The sequence below is a fragment of the Amblyomma mixtum genome, chromosome 5, assembly GCF_055824585.1.
Source record: "Amblyomma mixtum isolate Tamu chromosome 5, ASM5582458v1, whole genome shotgun sequence".
Classification (NCBI taxonomy): Eukaryota; Metazoa; Arthropoda; class Arachnida; order Ixodida; family Ixodidae; genus Amblyomma; species Amblyomma mixtum.
In genome coordinates, this window is record NC_143016.1 from 46,324,773 (window position 1) to 46,336,843 (window position 12,071).

A 12,071-nucleotide genomic window follows, 5' to 3' on the forward strand; every position below is an offset into this window, starting at 1 on the left:
ACAAAGACAAAAACGATACCCGCTTCATTAGGTGAGGTAACGAAAGGTGCAACAGAAAGACGAGAGACTAGTAGGGACCATTGCGATTAATAGAATATACAGGGCGTCCCAGCTAACTTCAGCCAGATTTTTAAGCTATTCCGAGGCACTTAAGACGACGCAACCAAATGCACTCGTCTGGCTATTGTATGGAGCCAGTCGCATCATTTTTTTATTCTCCTTAATTGGATAATTAATCGAGATTAATTAAACAGCTTCACAAGCGGTGAAGTTGGGCAAAACACTTGGTGGGGCAAAACAAGCCCCAACCAGTAAGCCAAGGCAGAAATGCAGTGCGGAGTCATTTTGAGTACTCTTACCGGATTCTGCGCAAGTCGCGAATGGGAGCAAGAAAAACGTAAACAAAATTTCTTTCTTTTTCATACCTCTGACCCTTTTAATTTATCCTTTAATCGCTTCCTTCAAAGGTACAGTACAGGTGAGCACCACTATACGTGGTACTGCTATAACGCCTTTGCTGATAACTACTTACAATCTTTACAAGGACACCACAGAGCTCTCGAGAACAGTTTCAAAGCGCTTGGCGGCGTTTTAGGCGAACTCTAAAAACCTTTCGTTTTTTGCGCGCTATGAAAGTATGTGAAAATTTCTGAGTTAGTGACATAACACTTCTGTGAATAAATGTAATGACGGAACACTCGTTTAAAGCATATTGGACATTTACCATAAGGGCTGTTAATTAGACCAACAAGTGACAGTCAAAAATATACAATGCGCAGCAGTTTTCAGTTAGAAAGCAAAGGAAATGGAAGTGAAGTGCATGGGCCTGTGCATCAGCACCCGCTGTCTGTGCATAGAAGGTTGAAATCTCATACATTTAAAAAACTGAACGTGCCCTAAGCTACCGTGGTGGCCACGCCATTATGGGCAAGGGGCTCAACTTTCCAACACCAAAACAACCTTGCGGAAATCAGCATTTCCGCACCTTTTAGGAATGAACAGTTCAGCACTGCCACCTGGCATCGAAGCCTTATTTCAAAATCAAAATTTAAAAGCGTCATTGGCATCAAGGCACCCTAGCAGACACCGAGGAGTGGGCTCAGGAAGAGGACGCGAACGCGGAAAGCAGTAGCCCAGGAATTAATTTTCGCATAAAAAAAAGGAAGTAGACAAGGAAGGAAATCCAGGCGTAAAAGTACATGGAGGGCTTAAAAAATTGGTTTTTGAGGTAAGGAAATGCGCAGTATCTGTCTCACACCTATCTCGGTGGACACCCGAACCGCGCCGTAAGAGAAGAGAGGAAGGTAGAAGTGAAAGATGAAACAGAGAAAAAGGTGCCGTAGTGAAGGTCTCCGAAATAATTTCGACCACCTGGGAACCTATAACGCGCTCTGACATCGCACAGCACATGGGCGCCTTTTTGTGTTTCGCCTCCATCGAAACGCGGCCGCCGCTGTCGGGTCCGAACCCGGGTACTTCAGCTCGGTAGTCCAGCGCCTTAACCACTCAACCACCGCGAAGGGTGCATGGAAGGCTTTCATAACTGGTTTAGTAACCCGCCGTGGTGCCTCAGTGATTCGGCCGCCCTGCTGCTGAGCCGGTGGACCCATGGTTTGAACCCGTCCGCGGCAGCCGCGTTTCTTTGGAGGCGAAACTTTAAAGGCTCCCGTGTGCTGTGCGATGTAAGTGCATGTTAAAGATCCCCAGGTGGTCTAAATTATTCTGGAGCCCTCCAATACGGCACCTCTTTCTCTGTTTCTTTTTTTGGCCATCCGCGCCGTTGGAAACAAAAATAGAAAAATTACCACCATAAGCAGCTTATTCAGCTGCACAGCATAAGCAGGATAAAGCCACATAAGCTTAAACCTTGAACAAACCTCTGAAGGCCTAATTCATTGGCGCAGGTGTGTAAGGAGATTGGTAAGCAAAGAATTCAGCTGTCGCAGCACCTTTGGCACATGTGGGGAGCTGCTCCGACATAGATATTGAATTAGACGTTTTTGCGAACCAGGCCACTACCCTAGATGTCATATTTAGAAACAATGAGAAACATTCAGAATGAGACCTGTGTAATTGGACCATGGAATGACACAAGTTAATTTAGAAGCAAATGAAATAAAAGAAAACGCACCACAGCACAGCTGTGTACCCTTAATTAACCCACCTCGCATGTTGTCTTTCTAGATTGTTTGTAGTGCCACCTATTCCTGAGATTCCCGTTAGAGCCAATGTAATTTATGCATGGCCCAAAGATACATCCGTCAGTGATAGATATGCGACGGCTTAAGTGCTCAATACAACACGCAAATCAAGTTTATATTACGCTATTTAAGCTGATTTAGCCTCCTGCCTCATTGAAATGTCCCGAGCTTTGTCTTTTTAGCTTATTTGAATTGAAATGCAAAAATTCCTGCCACTTAGACATAATATTTTCAAAGAGATTTAAGTTTTGCAAGTGCTTGCTATCTTGGAGCAACTATAATTCGAACTCTGCAGCTCTACGTTTTGCTCTCAGCGCTGCAGCTGCAAAATTCGAGCAGCAGTCACTTGTCGTAAATGTCCGCTTGTGTTGGCCACTCAGGTTTATATGTCGGCAAAGGCCAGTAGTTAGGTGTACTCTGCAACTGCAGGTGACAAAAATGGCATGCAGCCCATTGTGCCCGTAAGGAGAGTAGGTGATACAGGCGCTCATGACGTCAGAGAAAGATTTCTATTTTTATTTCAGCGTTTTAGAAGTGGGTGAATGCGCTGAAACAGGTGGATGAACAGTGCTGTATAGACGACCAAAGATCATCCTATTCCTGAACATATGGAGCTTTAATGAAAATTCAATTTACTGTGAATTTTTAGAGTTTGCCTTGAGCCTAAAAGTAATATTTTAATGAAATATAACCTTTATCCATTACTTTTATGCAGCGCCACATATGCTAATTTGAGCTAAATACGCCACTTTCTTGTCACATTGACGCCATTATTCAGATCAGCAAATAAACACTGATAGCGCGCTAGATGTAGATGTAGACTTGTCATTCGCTCACACACAGGCATTTCCGGATGGCACCAAAAATCTTCTTTGGTAATGTTCCCTTTACAAAAGTGCACCTAAATATCTAGGTGCATATATTTCTTCATACTTCACTTTGAAAAAGAAAATAGAACATGCAGTACTAAAAACCTTTCATACGTTTTAATCTTTAAGCGGCTTTAAAAAAATATAAAAGAGCCACTTAATTTAGGTCTCGAAAACAAGGCCAATTTTTCAGCATGAATGCGATGGCGTGGGTCTTCAATTTGAAGATTTCACTGACAAACTAGGGTGAGATCCGAATTAGGTTGCTTGATTTGTAACCATAAATTATAAGCGCAAAGAACTATTAACATCAATTAAGTTTTCAGTGAACTGAAAATTATTAAGTACATTGAGGCTCAACACTAAAAGAGAAATATTGTATTTTGTGTGCCATCACAGAACAGGAATACAGAGGGATCGTTATCGGCTCCTTATTTTGTCTTAGCATGAAGTGATCAGTGATCACACACAGAAAATTCGCGAGTTCAAGACTTATTTCACTAGCATCCTAGCCGCTTACTTACCGCTTACTTAAGCTACCACGAGATTTTATAAAATGTCAGACTCAGGTATAAATTTCTGGCTTTGCTGTACAATATGTTGTGCCTCCTATGTAGTTTTAGTCCTTTTGTTCGGCCAGCTTGTGCCATTTCGTTCATCCCTTGTGTAGATTTTCCCTTTTTGTGGTTTTCTTTTTGGCCTATTCGTCATGAGCATATTGTATTTACTCTGAGTGTTACACAGTGTGTTGCTACAGTGGATCATTGGATTGCATTGGATTAAGGGAGTGGATCGGGGGCACGCTTGTCACACGATGAATGACTGGCCACGACACCAGCTCGCACTGTCTGTACGCGTCATCGGCTGCTCCCTTCGGGGCGGGGCGGGGCGGGATACTAATGCCAACGCATACTCAACCACGCATCAATCGCATTGATTCTGCTCCTCTCTCTCTTTTTGTACGTTCGTTCGCTTCGTTCGTCCGTGCTCATAACAAAACTCGTGAAAATAAAATAGAGAGGAAGAACAGTCAGATATCTGATACGAGAACACTGCGAAAGCAGTTGGATATATCCCCGATGATTAGTTTGATGGTTTTACTGTACTGAATGCTTTTCCTCTTAGCCGATGCTTCACACACCTGACGGAGATTTTCTGGAGGGTAAAGGTAGCGGAGGTAGCTCGATGGTTGCCTTGGGTGGGCAGTCCCCTAGCTTGAAGGTGGGGAAGTGGCTGGGGGGCGTTGCATCTGGTGGGTGATGGTGGTGGCCTCACTTGACCACATGCCATACTCTAGGGAGGTTATAGAAGTACAGCTTTCGCTGAAAAATATGCAAGTTTAAGTGGGATTCTACTGCCCACCTCTTGTGCATAAGGTTGACGCCTCTAGCCATTCGGCGATCTTTTTTTTCTCCTTTATTGCCACCTGTATCTTACGCTATGCATACAAGGGCCATTTGCCGCACTCTGACTGACGTGCAAAGGCTCGAACTCTTTTTCTTTTATCTTTCATTGTGCAGAAAAATCTCAGGTGCCGGATTTTTTTTTGATAATTGGGATATATTGCACCTCAAGCAGTCAGCACTTCTCTTTTTCGGTTACATAGAGGCACTAATCGATTACAACTGTACTGCACTGATACGTCAAAATACGCTTTTATAGAGAAGCACTTAGAAATAACAAGTTGCATAAGGCTGAGTGCTATGAGAAGCTATAGTTACTTTCAAACTAGCGGGTCCCTCCAGTATGAAAAGTTGAAAATTCAAATAATGGTTACTTCAGAATTGAGTGTGAGAACCACATATTTCCCTGCCAACTACTCTGCCGCTTGACGTATAATATCCAAAAGTCATTTTCAGCTTTAGTAGAGAGACAAGCACAAAATTAATTTTTTTTTGCTGCAGACTGGTTGGTCCTTTGATATTGGAGGGCCTGTACTTTTGTATATGACTTACAAAAGTGAGTGCAACTACCTGTTACCCGTCAGGACAGCGCAGTGCACATACTGCTTTGAACTAAAAGTTCGACTCTTCGTAATGCACAAAACAAATGTAAGATAGTGACAAAAAGACTAGGTGTTTCAGCTTCCTTGCAGGAAACCCCTCGCTATAGCAAGAACCGCTTGCATTAGACTGTTGCCAGGTCTTTTTTTTGTTCATGATTTCTAATTAAATCTGACTAACGCAGACACCTTCATATTTATTAAAGTCGCCACAGCTGCTCTGCCAGCAGCCGTTGTTCAATCAAACGTGCCGCGTTATAGTTGGATACAACCTAAACAAAAAAGAAACAGAAGTTGTTAACAGTGGGTCACTGTCCGAACCATCCTGTATTACTCCGCTAGCCTATCCCAACAGTAAACGAAATCAGCTTTTTAACGTTTGACTTTACTAAACTGCCAGGTATCAGAATTATGCAGCTTATATTTTTTCTTATTGTGAATAGTTTCTCTAAACAGCGAGGGTTCAGAATTCTAGAGCCTATATTTTTTCTTATTGTGAATAGTTTCTCTAAACAGCCAGGGTTCAGAATTCTAGAGCTTATATTTTTTCTTATTGCGAATAGTTTCTCTAAACAGCCAGGTATCAGAATTCTAGAGGCTATATTTTTTCTTATTGTGAATAGTTTCTCTAAACAGCCAGGTATCAGAATTCTAGAGCTTATATTTTTTCTTATTGTGAATAATTTCTTGCTCGGTAACAAGAAAAGTTTAAAAACGGACTACTTTTTGCCGCGGAAGGATTTTGTGCGGTGGTCCCGAATGTGGGCGGAGCTTCACTGCAGACTTCAGTTGTAACCGAATATATATAGAAAACCGGAGCTGAAAGTTGTCGGAATGAGCTTTAACTTTAGTTTCTTCTGTTTGGTTGCCTGCGCTCGTGTCAGGAACCTAACTGACAAAAACAAAACAAAAAAACAATAACACGAGATTTCACTGCGTTAAAGGCAGCGGCACGACTGTGAACCACGCCATAGCGCAAAAGGGGATTCATCTATTCAGCCCGTACGAAAATCCCACCTACCAGCTACACGTTTGGACGCAAGCGAGCGAAGCCCGCTGTTCTGTTCTAAGTGCAGTTATTCCAACCCCACCATAAACCGAGAAGCACTGCGTATATGTACATGAGAAACATATCATGCATATGCACGTGTTATGCTTCCTGTTTTTGACGTGGCATTCCTTCCTGTGAGATTACCACCAGCTTGCACATGGCGCTTCTGCCAGTTCCCATTTGGCAACAGGTGAATAGGGTTAAAAGGTCATAGCACGCTCTGTTTACTTCTATCCAAATGTGGGAGTTAATGAGTATGCTGTCGGTTTTTCGCCCAGACGTGGAACGGAGAAATCAGAAGAGAACTCTAGAGGTCATTTTATAGGAATACTGCCGACGGCGTCGCATTGCAGGGTTTGCGAACTCTCCAACTAGCGCTTTTGCTGAAAGCTTCTCAAGCCGCCACGACCATGCCTGCACAGGCTGCGCAACGCTATCACGTCGCTACCAGCGCCAGAGGGCGCCCGTGCTCGATGGCTATGTGGGCAGGTGGGGAGCTAAGGTATTTAAATATTTATACGGAAACAGCGTTGACTCACAGTGGCGGAAAAGAACTAGAAAACTAACCAGTAAGTATGCCGGTCATGAGGACGGAGAAAGAAAGAGCATTAAACGACAGGTTAAAAACGCGGAAGTTAAAAATTGGATTAATTCAATGGAAAAGAAACATAGTGTAGAACTATATCGATACTGGAAAAGGCAGATAGGAAAGAATTTTTCTATGATAACTCAAGAGGCAGTGCCCTACTTTTTGAAGCCAGGTCAGGGTGTCTTAGAACGCGCAGCTACAAAAAGAAATTTAGCGAAGATGATGACAAATGTGCAGTGTGTGGTAGATCTGTGGAAAAAATTGAACACCTCATACTCAAATGTGATGGTATCCATCCGGATGTCGATGCAGGCACAGTCACTCTTCCGGAGGCCCTAGGGTTTAAAGATAACAATGGTCATGTAAATAAATCTGCCGTGGAAGTTAGCAAAAAGCGATTGGAGGATTGGTGGCTGAAAAGCAGAGATGTGGCATAAGGTTAGAAGTGTAGGAAACCGTAGGTAAAGATGATGGCGAATATTAATGAGAATTGACAACACAGTTTAAAAAAAATAAAGAAAGAAAAGCTGAGCATGGTGGCAATTGCCACCACCCCGTTTCAAAGGGGGCGCTCCTATACATCCATCCATCCATCCTGCGTGTAAAAGACAGGGCAGCCAGTAAGTTCGCGCTTGCAGCCTAGCGTTCATAAATACTATATTAACAAGTGAAGGAGGCTTTGGGAAACAGGATCCCGCGGTTACAGTGGTGCCGCACAGCGCATAGAATCTTTAGAGCTGCGAACTGCGAAGCAGGGCGGATCATGAAGCGTCGTTGTGAAAAATGCCTGCGCCGCGCTTTCCTTATTTGTGGGATTTTTATATTTATCCCTGATTCCCTTCGCTTTAGGGATCCATTGTGGCGTATCCGCGGCAATGATTGGGTATAATCAGAAATCATTCGTGGATGGCCTAGGTTACAGTTGAACCATACGCATCTCTTCCCGTGTAACATGCAGGCTTTCATGTTATCTTCTGGTTTTCTTTCAGGCTTTGGCTCGTGTCCGAAACACGCGAATGTGATAGAAAAACTCATGAAGCCTATCACTTCTCTGAAATTCAATGTACAGGTGCCGTCAGTAGTAAATAGAAGGCAATATTAATGAAAAAAATTAATCATAGCCCTCTGGATCCCTGCATCCTTGAATACGTATGTGCAGCCTAATTGTGATTTTGCGAATTGCACTGAGCACCAACAAACATGGACCATTATGCTTTAGATTGAAAGAAATTAAAGTGTTTTCACAAAGTCCCCTTCCATTTGCTTTTGACGCCGAGTGTACGTATACATATTTGCTTATTTCTGGAAAAAAAGAAACGAACTAGCGCAAGGAGAAAAATTAGCAAGCTTCCGAGGCGACGCCACGTGTTTTGTCAGGCTGCTTTGCTTCCTAGAAACGTTATTCCGCTACAGCCCATCAAAAAAAAAAAAAAGTCACATAATACAAGGTCGGCAGCACGATAGCAGCTGCCGCCCGGGGTAGGGAATCACAGGGGAGAGCTTATGTGTCGCAATTTAAACTTTTGGATCCGGTACGCGCGACAAGCTCAGGCGATAGCAGACCCGTCTGATTCTGGCGATCCAATTATTTGCGCCTCAGCATGTGCCCATCCAGCCATTTTACGTCTCTTGGGTGGGGACGGCTAGAAGAGAGCGTAGTGGGGTCACTGTAGTTGATTAAGGGCTGCAGTTTAAAAAGAATGTAAATTGTAAGACGCTCGCAGTGTTCCTGAACTTTAATGGTCACGACGACTTCTCATACAAGTAGAGTGCACTGGAATATGACCATCAAAGTTGTTAAGTTGTTTCAGAGTCTCTCTAGTCATAGAAGTACGTACCTGAGGTGAAATCCTGTGAGGCCGAAAGAAATCAGGCGTTTAGACGAAAATAGAGATTTGCGTGTTTGAGCCGCGGAAGACACGTAAGTTTTAGGAATGAGTTCTGAAGTTTTTCGCTTTTGACGGGACAGTGAGAACAAATACAAGTTGGCCTTTTAGAACAGAGCACCATGTTCCGATCACTAAGTTCACACTTGCCGAAATCGGAGCTTTCATAAGCTTGAAAACAGTACAAAAAGCGAAATGCAGGTGTCGCTATCACTGACAGATGTCGCAAGTAAAATGTGTACGAACACATTTTTTTTAGGGAGGATGCACATCAGAGGCTGCACTACTCCGTCATTGACTTCAAAACGGCGGCAATCTGCTAATTTCGGTAAGGATGTGACGATTTAAATCTACTGGCGGCGAAATTTTTAAACCAAATTTTCTCGCCGATGACTGGGTTTTTTGGTACAGGGCACACGCCAACATAATCAGGAAGAGCTAGGCAATGTATTTTTACTCAGAACATTAACTGGAAGGAGCTGTCCGCAGTGGGCCTTAAAGTGCGACGCTACCGTAAGCTGACAGGTGAACAGCAGCGAGAGCTATGAGTGAATGAATGTTAAGTACCTAATTATGGCAGATCTCTTTTTAGTGCAAAAGCACTCCTACGCTAACCAGCACCGATCAAGAATCTTGTCACCCTACGTACGTAACTTCTTTGGATCTTGTGCCGTTGCCTAGCAACCCGAGTCGCTCGGGTAAGCTCGGGTATGTTCGGAGGAGTGTCGCGAGAGAGGTGCGCGAGAGGAGCGAAGGAGCAACATGGGTCGCAAATTCCTACCGGAGGCTGTGGTAGAAACAGCCACCTGTCAGTGCAATGGCGCATCGCTTAATAAGTACAGAAGGACCAATTCTTCATATATGGGCATTAACAACTGATTATGCGGACCATAAGTGTCCCCTGTCATTGAAGAATGAATATCTGCTTTCGCGCGTCTTCTTGCTTTAACTACGTTAAACCTCGGCTAATTTTATTTCTGCTGAGTGGAAGTTTGATTCGCCTGGAAGCGTCGCTAAAAACCAAGCTAAATAAACGCACATGTAATTTTGGACGGCAGCAAATATAAAACATTAAGGTGATCGAAGGTAGGTTAATTCAAGAGGAAGTTTTCATGCTCTTTGTAGTACATAATTGGATTTGGGCTTCTAGAAAACGTTTCGCTTAGAAACTATCAACAGGTGCATATTTAGCACTTCGATCTCGGTCACTGCGCTTTATTCTTACGAGAAAAAAAATACAAACAGCCGTAACCCGCAAAAAAAAAAATAAAAATACCACAAGCAAGCCTTAGGTAGATTTATATTTGTCTGTGCATCTGCACTTATCAGTGATCTCGGAAAGTACGTTGTAGCAGCTAAAGAGAGAATTGAAATTTCCTTTTCTTTCACTCCGGCCTTGGCTGTTCGCAGCAGGTGCAAACGCCTCTTTATACTGAAATTCCTTTCTTGATGGAAGTGCTCAGGAACGTGTTATAGATGAAGCCTTGGAACATTACTGAACGGACCAAGAGTACACAAAGACAAGAGTTATTTAATTCAGGCTGAACTGAATCCGCGCCCTCTGGAATATACTGCGCGTAAGGTTATGCAGTTTTACTGTTTCTTTTACAAAAGGGGCAAGTTTAATGCGTTGATGAAAAAAAAAAACATGTTACACACAGTCCCTGAGCCAGCAGACCCCTCTGACTTCGCTAACGCGGCCTTAGTAAAAACATGACTATCACACATGAACGATGGTCTTGGAAAGCTGCTATCTTTCAGCCACTATGTGAGCGGAGAATACGAAAGACGCACTTGTAGTTAAGGCTGAATTATGGTCTAACCTGACGTCACGCAGTATATACAAACTGAACGTGGCGGAAATTTCGCTATATTTTCACTGAGATACTCAGCAACAAGAAAAATTGGCGGAAGGGTTAGCTTGGTTAAGCCTGGCTGATTGCGAAAGCAGTAACACCTGGCTGCGCTTGGTTCTGCCGGTAGTTTCGTTTCTCGAACTCACGCGTAGCAGACTCGAATTCGCCAACTCTTATCTCTTGTTCTTCACGTCGCTGAGCCACGATGTCACCGTCTCGAAGCCAAACGTACTCGAAGCTGTCCCCTGAAGTGCATTTTTATCCTTGGAACTTCTACCAAAGACAAGATTGACCATGTAGGCCTCTGTGTTGGCAATCTCTTGACCCTGAAACACTGATATGCAAAGTCTCTGCGCCTCAGTGACATAATTCTTGGCACCGCCTAGCACCGAGCATCCGCTTGGCATGGAGTATAAGCCTCAAGTACCTCTGTGCTCCTACTGATATATAGGCTTCTCGCTTAGGGTAACAATACCTTCGCTGTATGTTCCTCCTGTACAGACGTATGCTAAAGATAACGGTGAAGAGCTGATGCACGAAGGCTAAACCGATAACGATTCTTGGGATTCGTGCATTCGCTTCTTGCAATGCGTGCTAGCACTTCTTGGTATGCGATAGAGCGGGGGCAACGAGAAAATGACAGTGCTAGCGTTGCTGTAGAACACTTATTTCGTAGTGCACCCGGTTAAGCAGGAATAAAAACGCAGACCTGTGACTAGAAACTCAGATTTCCTATTCCATCTCGATTACTTCGCCTGTTGTTTCTGGATTTCTTTAGGACTGCCTCTCAGAAGGTAGGGACAAACAGTGTCACAAAATGCGACAGATTAAAAATATTTCGAGGCATTGAAGCGTTTGTTTAGGTTTTCTCACCATTCGAGAAAATAATGGAAGGCCTACGTAGGTGTCACTGTCTTTTTTTGTTGATGGATGCAGTTCTGCTTGACTGTTGAGGGAACACAGAGTGAGTTTTGATTGAGACTGAGAAAATTAATATTAAGGCAATTTTTTTTGTTACACCAAATGAGCAAAAGTCAATTGTGACTGGCATTAAGAACATTTTTAATCTGCACTAATTCACTGTTTCAAAGAACGTCACACTTTGATGTAAACTTCCTTAATACTGTGAAATCGCAACGCAAGGGAGTGCACATTGCTCCTACGTCTGTGCAGTAGCGATTGCATGTTAAAAGACACGAATGCATAATAAATCACTGCAGGATTGGGTGAATTCGTGGGTTTATGACGTGCAATAAACTGTCACTTAAAATCAGTAGCGAATATATATATACACGCGTGGTAATGCGTACAATGAGCGCTAGCTATGGAGACACAATCGCGCTTCAGTCACGCTTATCCACCGTCGTTACCACTAATGAATTGTCAGCGGTGATAATCGCGGTTTTATCAACCTAGAAATAATTTGAAGCTCAGAAAGGTGCGGGTCTGGGCTTGTTGGTAATTCATGCTGGACCCAAAGCACGCAGCAAATAAAAGGGCGAGTGAAGACGACGTCGGACAAGAGCTTCTCTGTCGTCTTCACTCACCTTTGTGTTTCCTGCCCGCTTTGTGCCAAGCGATTAGACAGTCGTGCCTGCACCAGTCTCCCTCCTAGTT